A 14,381-nucleotide genomic window follows, 5' to 3' on the forward strand; every position below is an offset into this window, starting at 1 on the left:
TTGTGCAGGAGTAGTGATAAACTTATCCCCTGCACAGATGGCCAGGAAGGGAGGAAAAGAAGAGAGATAACAGACTAACTCAGTGGTTCTTAACCTTTCCAAACTACTGTACCCCTGAAGCCTGAGTCTCACCCCCACGGGGCTGAGGCATGTAACTTAGTTTCATGGCGCCCCTGTGGCTCCAGGCAATTGCCTTTCTTGCCACCCCCAATACCAGCTCTGCACTTGCGACCCCTCTAAACCCCCAGGTTAAGAAACACTGCTCTAACTAGAATTCACACCAATTAGCAGAAACAAGGTTTGCCTGTGCCGTGACCGTGTTCCCTGTAACTTAGGCCTGACCACTTGCCCAGCTTTTAACTCTTTACTCTCCTACAGTGACATTTGGCTGGGTTTGCTGTCAGTCCTGCCTTCTTGCATCCAGAGCAGTTCCTTAATCCTCACCTCACTAGTGTGGGGTTGATACATCACATCACAGTGACATACCATAGATTTATATAGTGGCCTTATGATATGTTCTGTTTCATTATCTATCCTTTTCCCAACATCCTGTTAGCTTTTTTTGACTGCTGTTGCACATTGAGCAGATTTTTTTAGAGAACTATCCACAATGGCTCCAAGATCTCTTTTTAGAGTGGTAACCTCTAATTTAGACCCCATCATTTTGCATAGATAGTTAGGATTATGATTTCAAATGTGCTTTACTTTGCATTTTCTTAAACTTCATCTGCTATTTTGTTGCCCAGTGACCCAGTATTATGAGATCACTTTGTAACTCTTCGCAGTTAGCTGGACTTAACTATCTTGAGTAATTTTGTATCATCTACAAACTTTGCACCTCACTTTTTACCCCTTTTCCAGATCATTTATGAATATGTTGAACAGCACTAGTCACAATGCAGATCCTTCGGGGACCTGCTGTTCATCTCTCTCTACTGTGAAAACTGACCATTTATTCCTACCCTTTGTTTCCTATCTTTTAACCATTACTGATCCATGAGAAGATCTTCCCCCTTATCCCATGACTGCTTACTTTGCTTAAGAGCTTTTGATGTTGGACCTTGGCAAAGGCTTTCTGAAAGCCTAAGTACACTGTATCCACTGGATCACCCTTGTCCACATGTTTGCTGATCCTCTCAAAGAATATTAATAGATTGGTGAGGTATGATTTCCTTTTACAAAAGCCATGTTCACTCTTCCCCAACAAATCGTGTTCATCTGTGTGTCTGATGATTCTGTTCTTTACTATCAATTTAAGCAATTTGCCTGGTACTGAAGTTAGGCTTCTAGTTTAGGATTCTTTTTTGACTTTCCTAATTATATTTTTGCACTTGGATTGCCAAAATGTATGCTCCTTTCAATTTTCCTCAGTAGGATTTGATTTATAGTTTTTAAAGGATGCCTTTTTGTCTCTAACAGCATCCTTCATTTTGTTTATCCATGGTGACATTTTTTTGTCTTACTGATTTTTTCCTTTTTTAAAAAAAAATTGGGGTATTCATTTATTTGAAGCCTTGATTCTAACAAAATATGGTACTATGAAACTTTCTCCAACCAGCTCTATATACAACATATATCTCTATTACCAGCATGGGAGAGGATTGAATCCATTATATATATATATATGGATTATTTTGGCTTATGTATGTGTTACCACTTATACTTAGTGCAGTGCTTCTCAACCTGTGGCCGATGGGCTGCTTGTGGCCCAATCAGCACACAGCTGTGGCCCATGTGACATCCTCAGGGCCATACAGTAGTATTGGATGTGGCCCACATACCACATTATGAGAAAAGGATTGAAGGCTTAATTTGGATAAGCAGGCAAAAGTTGAACTTTTCATGTCTGTAAATATTGTGAGAAAGCAGGCTTTAAACATTAATTTTCCAGTGCTTTCTTCTTCTTGTTGGGCTAGATATAGAATCATAGTAGGTTAGGGTTGGAAGGGACCTCAAGAGATCATCTAGTCCAATCCCCTGCTCAAAGCAGGACCAACCCCAACTAAATCATCCCATCCAGGGCTTTGTCAAGCCCGGCCTTAAAAACCTCTGAGGATGGAAACACCACAGGAACTATCTGTCTCTTGTATTATTTTGGCATTTCAGGCTAGGACCAAAAAACCCAGCGGCTGCTGGTGCAAATGATTAATATACTTAATTTAACTGCTGTTTTGCTCTTAGAAATGATTGTAGAAATGTCATTGTGGAGTCTCATATTTATTGTGTTTGAGTGATTTCGGAGCAAATCTGCTCAATCTACAATTAAAAAGTGCCTTTTTTTCTAATTACCCAGTCCTGCAAATTTACGTTGGGATCGGAGTGTCAAGCTACAGTAGTGGACTGAAGTGAATGACAAAATTAAGTTAGAGATAAGCATAGTAACATAGGCCATAATTTTCACAAAAAAAATCCAATTTCTCATTAAAATATAAATTTTTTACAAAAACATCAACATTTTCAATTTCAAAATGTTTCAATCAGCTATAGAGATGGTTGAAAAACGGGGAAAATTTTTCTTGAGAATGTCAAAAAATCTAACTTGTGTATTCACTGAAATTTGCAATGTCAGGGGGAAAAAATGAAGTTGTAAATATTGAAAATGTCATCCTCCTGTAGATTTAATGATTGTGTTGTTTGAGGGTCTGATCCGAGACTCCCATTGACTTCAGTGGGGATCAGACCCTGAAAGAGTCAATGCAAAAGATGGAAAATATCAGACCTTCCAACTACGAGTTTTATCGTATAGCATTAATTTGTTATAGGCAAAAATCTGCACCTTTATCTAGGAAAATAAGAATGTTTCTGTGGGTAGATAAGAATTCAGTGGACATTTTCAAATGCATCTTTGAATGTAAAGTGTGACAGATATAAGAATATCCTGGGAAAACCTTACTGAACTAAGTTTATGTCATTGTGGGCCATGGATTGTTAGTAATTCCATGGGGAAATGGGACCACAGCTTCCAGGAACTAAGAACAGTGGGAGGTGATTAGGCCGATTCAGCCAGGTTGTACCACTTCCAGAAAGATGCAACCACTTGGATAGTCTAGCATATACTGAGTCAAACTATTTCCGGGGACCGACAGACAAATAAAGGACTTCTGAACAAATAGCCTGAGTTCAAACTGACTCAGAGCCTTATTTTGATCCAGTGAACAGACAGGATCTTTGCTCCAAAGGATGCCCCAATCCTTAGGGGAAGATTGGAAGGACTTTGGCTTACAGAGGCCCCATAAAACTGGGTGTGCTAGTTCTGAGCAAAAACTGTGATGAACTTGTAACCACAGGAGAAACGTCTGTGCAGTGTTTGAATACCTGTTCACTGGCCAAAGCCCCTGTTGGAGTTGGGGGTGATCTCTGGTAAGCTTATTAGTAAGCATATAGATTCTTTTATTTTTAATATGTTTCTCTGTAATGCTTTCACCTTAAGGATGAATGTGTTTGCTTAGAAATAGCTGTGTGGTAACAACTGTGGGCAATTACATCGTATACTGTCTCCAAGGATAAAAGAAAAGCAGGATGGTTTAGACAGTCTGACTTTGCAGGGGAGGTCACAGTTTATGCATGGAGCTCTGCAGTCCAGAAATAATCCACTCAGGAGGGACAAAGACGCACATCTCTACCCAAGAGAGCTGATGGCTGAGGAGCCAGGAGCCTTGAGTGGGTGCCTTTGCTGAACCATAGAGGAGGTGTACAGGTTTGGTTGCTCTGAACAGTGACACAAAGATCTTGAAAAAATTGCTATGTATTTCTGTACCTCATGGCCCTTTACCATAGATTCTGCTATGTATACGGTAGTAAAGCATTCCACAGCTACAAAGTATGCAGAGTTCTGCAGCTTCTTCAATAAATATTTGTAGCTATGCCCGCTGTTGATTACTACAAACTTTTTATTAGTAGAAGCATCATATTTATTAATTTACAAAGCTCAGTTTTGTATTACATTTTAGAATCTTTTTGCACTTTTGTAGCACAGAGGAGATCATGTGACCCTAAATTGTTACCACCAATCACTGAAGATTTTCTTTTAATATAAAAATTAAGAAGTTGTTCTAAGTTCATGTCATGCTTATCTGCAGAGGAAGTTTTAGAACCTTGCAACTAGATGGATTTAGTTAATGGAAGAAGAAAAACTAATTTTATCCTCTTTTTTTTTTTTTTTTTGCTCCTGAGACTGTCCTGTATATGGTCCTCCCCAAGCCATGCCCAGCATAGCCCACTCAATTACAGTATTATAATAGAAAAGCAGGACTCTTTTTTAACAACAAAAATCTGGTCAGTTTAGACAGGACTAGTAAGACCTGCCCATAATATGGCAACTGTCTAAGAAACTTTAAAAATGAAAGCACTAGGAGTAAATTTTGGTGGTATCTTAGCACTTGGAGAAATGTAGGCAGTGGCTGGGATATATCTGTCAGATTATGAATTCCTAGAGGAAAACCAAAAACAGTCTGCCATATACTTATAGGCCAGTGACAGGGGTACTGGATGTACCCATATCTAGCCACAGGCAAGGGTCCTGCTAGAGGTCAAGGGAAGTGCCCTAACCATAAACATGCAGTGGAAAGGAACCGAAGTCCATAGGAAAAACAACGAGAGTCCTGTAGCACCTTAAAAACTAACAAATTCCTGCAGGCATAAGCTTTCATGGGCTGCAACCCACTTCATCAGAAACATGAAGTGGAAACCACAGATAGGAGGTGTATATATACATCCAAGGGTGAGAAACAACAATGGGGAGGGCAAGTGCTAACAAAGTCAGTTCAGTTAGGGTAGATGAGGCCTATTCACAACCACTGATTAGAGGTGAGAATGTGTGAACAGTGACAATTACTTCTTGTAATGAGAGAACCATTCCAAGTCCCTGTTCATACCCAGTCTGATTGTGTCAAGTTTGCATATGTGTTCCACCTGGGGAGGTGAAGAAACAAATTGACAGAGCCAGACAGGTACCCAGAAGTCACCTACTACAGGACAGACCCAACAAAGAAAACAACAGAACACCACTGGCCATCACCTACAGTCCCCAACTAAAATTTCTCCAAACATCATTAAGGATCTACAACCTATCCTAGCAGATGATCCCTCACTTGCTCAAGCCGTGGGAGGCAGGCCTATCCTTGCTTATCGACAGGCCCCCTACCTGAAGCAAATAATCACCAGCAACTGTACACCATACAAGAAGAACACTAACCCAGGAACCTATCCCTGCAACAAACCCCGTTGCCAGCTCTGCCCGCACATCGACTCTAGTGACACCATCACTGGTCCTAACCACATCAGCCACACCATCAGGAGCTCATTCACCTGCACATCTACTAATGTAATATGTGCCATCATGTGCCAGCAATGCCCCCTGCCATGTACATTGGCCAAACCGGACTGTCACTACGCAAAAGAATAAATGGACACAAATCAGACATAAAAAATGGTAACATCCATAAACCAGTTGGAGAGCACTTCAATCTCCCAGGACACTGGAAAGACATTGAAAGTTGCCATACGTCTACAAATAAACTTCAAAAACAGACTTCAGCGAGAAACCGCAGAGTGGAACTCCTATGCAAACTTGTCACAATCAGACTGGGTCACCCTGTTGGGAAGTCAAAATAGGCACTTTTCAATATTCCAGCTGGAACAGTACATGAAGTTTCTGATATAGGCTGGTGGTTGATATGTGCTGCCTGTATTCAGGACAAAAGGACTTTTAGTTTTATAATTTCAGGCATCTCTGACATGGTCCATTGGCCCCAAATCTGACCTAATTTCCCCCCCTATTTGTTTCCAAAGTGATTTTAGTCAATTGTCAATCTTAATTCCTAGAATCTTTGTGTGAAATGAGTTATATTGCTGTAACTCCTGTGCACCCTGGTATTTCTAAGGTGAAAGGGAATCTTTTATGCCAGCATGGATCTGTTTCCGAACTGTGGCACCTATCAGGGCAGGCACTATATTCTTTCTTGGACCTCTTTTTGTGGTATTGACAGTGTTGGAGTGGTGGACTCCAATGTTGTGTCTTCTTCCCAAGGCAAAGACTTAAATTAATGTGGTGGGGTGGACAGGGATGGTGAGAGGGGCCAATTAGCTTTCAGCTCCTTCTGGCTGGCCAATGGAAGACAGATTGCTGCTCGACGAGGAGGGACCCATCCTTGCATTCTTCCATCATGCCCTCTTCCCCTCACTCATCCTTCTCAGGCTATCCACCACCCAGCTGATCCTGTCAGTTCTCCCACCCACTGAACCAGGTGGATGGCAATCCAAGTGAGCAGGATGAATGACACAGTGGTAAAAACCCTGTGTCCTATTTACACTACAGCCTCCATCATTACTGCTACTGGAGGAGCTGCACTAGTGGAAAATTATTGATCAAAGATTACTAGTATAGATAAGGCCTTATATAACCAAGTCCATCTCTTTGTTGTTTTCCCTCCAGTATCAGGATGTGATGCTTTTGATGTACTGGCTGCAATGCACTTTCTCAAGAAATGGCTGAATTTTCTAATTGTCTATGCACATCTCTAGGTAATGAGAACCATCTATATACAACTAGCAATTATCAGGTGGGATGAAAATCTGTCAGAAAATGGAGATTATTTATTATGGACAAGATTTTTGATCAGCTTCTGCATGAGCATGCAGGGAATGGTTTCTTGCTTTTCCCTGCATAACAAGATCTGCTCCTACCTCAGGCACCTGGTGGGGGTAAGGGGTGGGGAGAAGCAGGTCCATGGTCAGACAAGTAGGGGAGCACATGCCACACCTTGTTAGAAGGCAGCATAAAAGCTCCAGTTAACAGGAGCTCCATGAATTGTTATGCCTCAGTGATGCACTGAGGCCCCCTGAGGAAGCTTCAGTGTCTCTCTCCAGTCTTCTTTATGCTGATATAACAGGCTTCATTTAAGCAGCCCTCTGCTCACATATACGGAGTTTTGGTTACGCACAACCATAGGCGTGGGCTTCTCCAGTTCTGAAAGCAGCACCGTTACTGCTATTAAAATCTGGATGTTCTGCAAACCTGGAAATGAAACATACATGTACTGTGACTATGTAAGTCACATGCCAAAATCAGAAGTTGTTATTAATGCTTCTAACTAGATATGATAGAGACTTACAAGTTGAAGGTTAGAGCTGTGCCATCCATTCAAACCCAGGGTTCATTGATCCCATTATGGGATAATCCGATCCAGTGATAAGAAAATGCTAGAGGCTTTATGAAATCCTGTATGGGAACAATAAAAAAAATTGTCTTAGTCTCACATCAATATTTGGACCTTTCACTCTATCCTTTTATCACCTGCTCTTTCTGAATAAGTGGGCCTTTCTGGGGGGAGATTGACAGTGCTGCTTAATAATTGATGAGAGTCACTGAAGAGATCCGTGAGGACCTGCTTTTCTAAGAGCCGAATGAACTGTAATTGCAGTACTCCTAGACCTGTTGAACCTGGAAACCGAGATACCCGAACATGGAGTCAAATCAGGTTCTTCTATATAACACTACAGAGCTCTAACCCACAGGCTATTAGGGCAGATTCTGAATTTAGTGAAGTTACTTCAGATTTCCACCAATGTGAAAAGAGAATCAAGCCTTTCATGCCAACGGTACATTCTGTATAGCAAGTAGAAAGTGTAATATATTGAAGTTAAATATTGTTCTCCGGATCACTGATTAATCTGCTGTTTGTAGTCTGAACTATGCAAAAAGTCCCCAAAATTGCATTTTACCTGTTTTTTCTTGCTGTGTATCTTCAAAAGTCTGGAGCCCTGAGAAAAGCAATAATCTTTACTCTCTTGCCAAGTTCTCCATTCAGTAGGAAAGTGGTAACAATCTTTTTCATGCTGTACCCAGTTTTCTGGGCAAAGACTGCAGTTGTCTCCTTCAACAGGAAATACATTTTATAGATTGATTTTATTTCTGTGTTGCTCATGATCATGCAATTTGATAGTGTTTTTAGACCACATCCAAGCCATCATGAGACCTGCAAGTGCTGTTGCTGACCTGTTGATACTGTACCCTCTAGATTTCCAATATGTAAAATAATTACTACTACCACAGGTTTGATAGTGAGCAGTCAGATACCATAGCGATGAGCATATTATACTATGCCATTTTCCTGGTGCAATGTGGACTGGTAAATTGCTGTGTCAGCCCAATCCCCTACTCCTGAAGCCTGTCTTACGCTGCTCTGCTGTGAGAACCCCCACTCCTGGGCTGTTCACACACAACTTCCAGCATGTAGGCAGCTCCCAACTTAGTGAGTGGTTCTAGTCAGCAACTCCTTGGATTATGCACCAGAATGACACTAGCAAATACCCCCATCCCAGATACAACCCTAGGAACCTCCATCTTACAATATTCAGTTCTGCCCACTAAACAATTAAGCTCATATAAGTTTGCCAATTTAACAAAGAAATTGATATGCACCAGTCTTGTTGCTCCCAGTGAAGTCTCCAACACACTTGAAAGCAAGCACAGTACTTTAAGTAAAGCAAACAAACAAATTCATTAAATGCAGAAGAATTGTAAGTGATTATAAGTCAGAGGAAAGTAAGTGAGATTTGGTCAAAATAAACAAGAGCAAAATGCATTCTAAACTAAGCTTAACACTTTCAGCAACTTTAAAAACTTTGGTGTTTCTCACCACAGGCTGGCTGGTCAGCACTTCAGTTATTTGGTGATCGAGCTGGAAGAGAGAGCATGGCAACTGACTCCCCTTTTTATAATAGTCCTTCTCTCCTTTGGGGTTTTGCCCCCCCCCCGAGTCATGTGACAAACAATGTCCTTATATGGCCTCATTCATGTTCTGAGTCAGTGAGTATTACCTCCTCATAGTTCCAAACTGACGGAAGGAAGGGAGGTGACTCACTCGAGAGTCCAATTGATCCTCCTCCATTGATGCCCAGGCCAGTCCTTTGTTCCTGGAACACTGATCTGGGTTTGTCCTATACACACCTTGATGAGCTGCCCTTCTGCTCCTGGAGAGTTTTGTCTGGACATGTTTTAAGCCATGCGGACACATCTTTGGGAATATTACATCATGCAGCCTCATAACTATAGCTATCAAATTGCAAGCAACATACTATAACAATAATGACCAGTGCATCATGAGCATTCCAAACACCTCTAATGTGACATACTTTGCATTAGATAATACACAATTATTATAGATGTGCACAGCACATTTTATTAAGGTGTGAGCCAGGGAATTTTCGGGCCACATTGGATTATGCCCCAGTCACTCCCCTGCACCACAGAGCACGGCTCCCCTTCTCCCACCCTGAGCCAGACACTGCTCCCCCTCCCCTGTCTTCCCCAAATCACTCCCCTATCCCTGGAGTGTGGTTTCCCCGTCCCCTGTCCTGCCCAGTAACTCCCCTGCACCCACAGAGCATGGCTCCCCTTCTCCCGTCCTGAGCCAGTCACTGCTTCCCCTTCCCCATCCTGCCTGCCCCAGACACTGCTCCTCCATCCCGGCCTGACCCAGTCACTCCCCTCCATGCAGAGAGCATAGCTCCTCTTCCCCTGTCCTGCCCCAGTCACTGCTCCCTCTCTACCCACAGAGCACAGCTCCCCTTTCCCCACCATGCCCCAGTCACTCCCCTGTACCCACAGAGCACAGCTCCCCCTACCCCATCCGGCTCCAGTTACTCCCCTGCACACACACAGCACGGCTCCCCTTCTCCCATCCTGACCCAGACACTGCTCCACATCCCCTGTCTTTTCGAAATCGTTCCCCCATCCATGGAGCGTGGCTCCACGTCCCCTGTCCTGCCGCAGTCACTCCTCTCCACACACAGAGCACAGCTCCCCTTCTCCCATCCTGCCACAGTCACTGCTCCCCCTCCCCCGTCCTGCCTCCCCCAGACACTGGTCTCCCTCCTCCATCCCGCCCCAATCACTCCCCTGCACCCAGAGAGCAAAGCTCTTCTCCCCTGTCATGCCTGACCCCCTCCCGTCTACTGCCAAAATCACACCCCCATCCATGGAGCGTGGCTCCCCCGCCGCCATCCTGCTCAGTCACTCCCCTGTACCCACAGAGCACAGCTCCCCTTTTCCCATCCTGACCCAGTCACTGCTTCCCCTCCCCCATCCTGCCCCAGTCAATCCCGCATCCCTGGAGCATGGCTCCCCGACCCCTGTCCTGCCCCAGTCACTGCCATCCAAGGTCAAAGAACAGCTCCCCTTCTCCCGTCCTGACCCAGTCACTGCTTCCCTTCCCCAGTCCTGCCTTCCCCAGACACTGCCCCCCCTCCTCCATCCTGCCCCAGTCACTGCGCTGTGCCCACGGAGCAAAGCTCTTCTCCCCCATCCTGCCCTACCCCTTCCCCTGCACGCACAGAGCATAGCTCCCCTTCTCCCATCCTGCCCCACTCAGGCCGTATCCCTGGAGTGCAGGTCTCCATCCCCTGCCCCAGTCACTCCCCCAACCCTAGAGTGTGGCTCCCCCGTGGTGTTTTGCCCCAGTTACAGCTCTCCTTCCCCGCCCCAGTTATTGCCCCAATCCACAGGAGCCTGGCGTCGCCTCCCAGGTCCCAGTCAGCCCCACCCTGAGCCCTGGTCAGATGGCAAGGGGCAGGAGGTGGAGAGAGCAGGGGGTGATGGTGGTGGTGGAGCCTGGAGGGGATGAGATCTGTAGAGAAGGGGCCCCGGGGAAGTAGTGGAGCCTGTTCTGGTGCTCAGGGTCTTTTTTTCACAGATTAGAAAGTTGGTCACCCTAGTTGCTGGTAGTCCCTGATTTGTAGTGTTAAGAGCAGAGGGCTAGTAAATGAAATGCAGTGTTGTGTGTCAGCCGCATATGTACATTTGTCATTTTGCCTCTGTGCTTTAGAGAGAGAGGCTGGAGTATAAGTGTAGCTAACACATTATCTTACACAGAACTGTGTTTTAATGCAAGTGAGGACATTTGAAGGGGGATTGTTTTGAATTTCAAATGGGAGTGTCTCTGACATGCTGGGAGAATTGGTCAGCCTGGAAGGGTTACCATTGGTCTGGGTTTTCCTGGACATGGCCTCTTTTTTGATCCTCTGTCCAGGTGGATGTATCAAATAAGAGGCAATGTCTGGGAGTTTGTGGAGTAGCTGTTGCACCTCAGAAAGAGTCCTGATTGGTGTGCTCCCTGATGGGTCCCTATCCTGCATGTGCAGCTGATTTGTATCTTGGTTCCTGCTGTGCAGGTTCAGCTGCTGGATATTACCAACGCAGGCACTAGGGACAGGGAGAGGCTTGGAAGGAGGTACTGACTGACCTGTGTGCCTGGCCTGTGTCAGCTCCCCTGCCACTATGATCCGGAGTGACACTGCCCTCAATCTTGAGAGTCAGGTGATAGGCATCTTCCCCCCTCCCCAGCACCCTCCAAATGCCCCTTTGTAGTCCAAACAAACCCTTGTGGCAACCCCTGACAGTACCCCACCCTGCTGGCAGTGTCTTCATTTTAGGAATTATGAAATAAGATAACCATAGTCTTACCTGGTGAGAATGTTTGAATCCTCTGTCAATTTGAATTGCAATGAAGGTGAGCACATCTTGCTGCTGCTGATGTAAGAATGAATGAAAGGGTTTCTGGGTGCCATGAGCTTCTTTTTATAGCTTCCTTTGGCTTGCAAGGTATGCTGGGAAATTGGGGTGGAGCTTGAGGGGTATTTAAGCTGGCCTCCTGTGAGAGGCAGTCATTCAGCCTCTTGGTGCTCCAAGGAGATGCAACAAGGTATCTGTATGGAACTTGGTATCCTGGAAAGTATTGTTGTGGGTTAGCAGTTTAAGGTGGCATGTGTTATTTTTGTCATTTTAGAATATGGGATGTGTTTGTAGATAGTGTAATGTATTTGTTTCTTTAGTTGTGTGTAGTGTACTTTTCCATGTTTTCAGGTGGGGCACACTGTGCCTGATTAATGCATTATGTAGTTTTTCTTTGGGGGAAAAAATTGTGGGTTATTTCTGACACTATAAATGTGTTTTTACCAGAAGCTGTATCAGTAATATGTCAATAGCATTGGACTCTTTTGAAAGCATAGCAGTCTTCTGTATGGGTTGGAGTCTTTCCAATTGAACATTACTGGACCTGTCCCTACCAAATGCAGTGTTTTCTCTTAATGTGACTTCATTCCCCTTGCTTCTATTGAATATTCAGCTGAGTGGAGCCGTGTGAGTGAAGATCAGCTTCAAAACTTGTTCATAATTGTTCTTTCTGTGTTTGTTTCCATAGGCTTCCATGTCCGGTAGTGAGTCGCCCTGTGACGGGAAGGGTTGTGAAGAGGACATCTGTCTGTCCTGGCATTGCTGTATTTACGTGTCTGGCATTTGTGCTCGGTGAAGATGCCCCACTGTGATGCATGGGGCAAAGCTGCGGCTGTCTGCACGTAAAAGATATGTATCTGCTGAAGGGTTGGTAGGTCCAAGACCGTGTTGAGGGGCCAGGCGTGGGGGGGAGCCTTTGTCTCCCAGGGCCAGGGGCCAGGAGCTGCGGGGTTGGTGGAGATGCTCCGTTCTTCGAGATCCCCTCCTCCCACCATGGCTTTGAATCACAGGTGTCCGGTCCCTCCCTGTGGTGTCCTCCCCTCGGTGCCGGTTGCCTCGAGAGGACGTGAGCATCCCACTTAGGGAAGGGAGGTGGGGAGCGGTCCGAGGGGACGGTGATGTTTGGCCGGGGGTGTGTTGTGTGAACGACGCCTTGGTTCGCGTCGCTTACTTGGCGTATTGTGCCTCGTGGAGCCTCGTGAGCAGAGCATGACGTGAATATTGTTCCCGTTCCATTTGTTTGCAGAGTCCGCCACCTCCGGTAGCGAGTGGTCCTGCGATGGCGAGGGTTGTGAAGGCGATGTCCGTCCGTCCTTGTGTCCCGGCGTCGCTGCGTGCGTGCGGACGCGCTGCCTCTAGGTCAAGACGTCGCAGTGCGATGCCCGGGGCAAGGCTGCCCCTCTCTGCCCGTAAAAGATATGTATCTGGTGAAGGGTTGGCGGGTCTGAGCCCTTGTTGAGGGGCCCGGTGTGTGGGGAGCCTTTGTCTCCCGGGGCCAGGGGGCATGGGGTCAGTGGAGATGCTCTGTTCTTTGAGGTCCCCTCCTCCCACCACGGCTTTGAATCACAGGTGTGCGGTCCCTCCCTGTGGTGTCCTTCCCTCGGTGCCGGTTGCCTCGAGCGGACGTGAGCATCCCACTTAGGGAAGGGAGGTGGGGAGTGGTCCGAGGGGACGGTGATGTTTGGCCGGGGGTGTGTTGTGTGAACGACGCCTTGGTTCGCGTCGCTTACTTTGTGTATTGTGCCGTGTGGAGCCTCGTGAGCGGAGCATGACGTGAATATTGTTCCCCTTCTGTTTGTTTGCAGAGTCCGCCACCTCCGGTAGCGAGTGGTCCTGCGATGGCGAGGGCTGTGAAGGCGAAGTCCGTCTGTCCTTGTATCCCGGCGTCGCTGCGTGCGTGCTGACGCGCTCCCACTCGGTCAAGACATCCCAGTGTGATGCCCGGGGCGAGGCTGCCCCTCTCCGCACGTAAAAGATACGTATCTGCTGAAGGGTTGGCAGGTCCAAGCCCTTGTTGAGGTTGAGGGGCCGTGTGTGTGTGTGGGGGGGAGCCTTTGTCTCCCAGGGCGTGGGGTCAGTGGAGATGCTCCGTTCCTCGAGGTCTCCTCCTCCCACCACGGCTTTGAATCACAGGTGTCCGGTCCCTCCCTGTGGTGTCCTCCCCTCGGTGCCGGTTGCCTCGACAGGACGTGAGCATCCCACTTAGCGATGGGAGGTGGGGAGCGGTCCGAGGGGACGGTGATGTTTGGCCGGGGGTGTGTTGTCTGAACGACGCCTTGGTTCCCCTTGCCTACCTTGCGTGTTGTGCCTCGTGCGCGGAACTTCACGTGAAAATTTGTTTCTCTTCTGTTCATTTTCAGAGCTGCCACCTCCGGTAACGAGTCGCCCTGCGACGGCGAGGGTCGTGAAGCCGATGTCCTGGCATCACTGCGTGCGTGCGGACCCGCTCCCGCTCGGTCAAGATGTCCCAGTGCGATGCCTGGGGCGAGGCTGCCCTTCTCCGCACGTAAAAGATACGTATCTGCTGAAGGGTTGGCGGATCCGAGCCCTCGTTGAGGTTGAGGGGCTGTGTGTGTGTGTGTGTGTGTGTGTGTGTGTGTGTGTGGTGGGGGGGAGCCTTTGTCTCCCGGGGCCAGGGGGTGTGGGGTCAGTGGAGATGCTCCGTTCTTCGAGGTCCCCTCCTCCCACCACGGCTTTGAATCACAGGTGTCCGGTCCCTCCCTGTGGTGTCCTCCCCTCGGTGCCGGTTGCCTCGAGAGGACGTGAGCATCCCACTTAGGGAAGGGAGGTGGGAAGCGGTCCGAGGGGACGGTGATGTTTGGCCGGGGGTGTGTTGTGTGAACGACGCCTTGGTTCGCGTCGCTTACTT

The 14,381-nt window shown here is 46.9% G+C and overlaps 2 long non-coding RNA genes across 2 annotated transcripts; one reads left to right on the forward strand and one right to left on the reverse strand.

The window, feature by feature from the left end:
• Positions 1 to 6,569: 6,569 nt before the first annotated feature.
• Positions 6,570 to 11,527, reverse strand: LOC137164753 (uncharacterized). Its single transcript, XR_010923184.1, has 4 exons — positions 11,465 to 11,527; positions 7,723 to 7,874; positions 7,113 to 7,219; positions 6,570 to 7,015 (listed from the first exon to the last, which is right to left on the reverse strand). It is a non-coding gene; the product is annotated as an uncharacterized lncRNA (long non-coding RNA).
• A 158-nt stretch (positions 11,528 to 11,685) lies between these two features.
• On the forward strand, positions 11,686 to 13,076 carry LOC137164754 (uncharacterized). Its single transcript, XR_010923185.1, has 3 exons — positions 11,686 to 11,702; positions 12,201 to 12,383; positions 12,759 to 13,076. It is a non-coding gene; the product is annotated as an uncharacterized lncRNA (long non-coding RNA).
• Positions 13,077 to 14,381: the final 1,305 nt, after the last annotated feature.

Source organism: Emydura macquarii, unplaced genomic scaffold (assembly GCF_026122565.2).
Source record: "Emydura macquarii macquarii isolate MOO-44397 ecotype Brisbane River unplaced genomic scaffold, CSIRO-AGI_Emac_v2 contig_2694, whole genome shotgun sequence".
Classification (NCBI taxonomy): domain Eukaryota; kingdom Metazoa; phylum Chordata; order Testudines; family Chelidae; genus Emydura; species Emydura macquarii.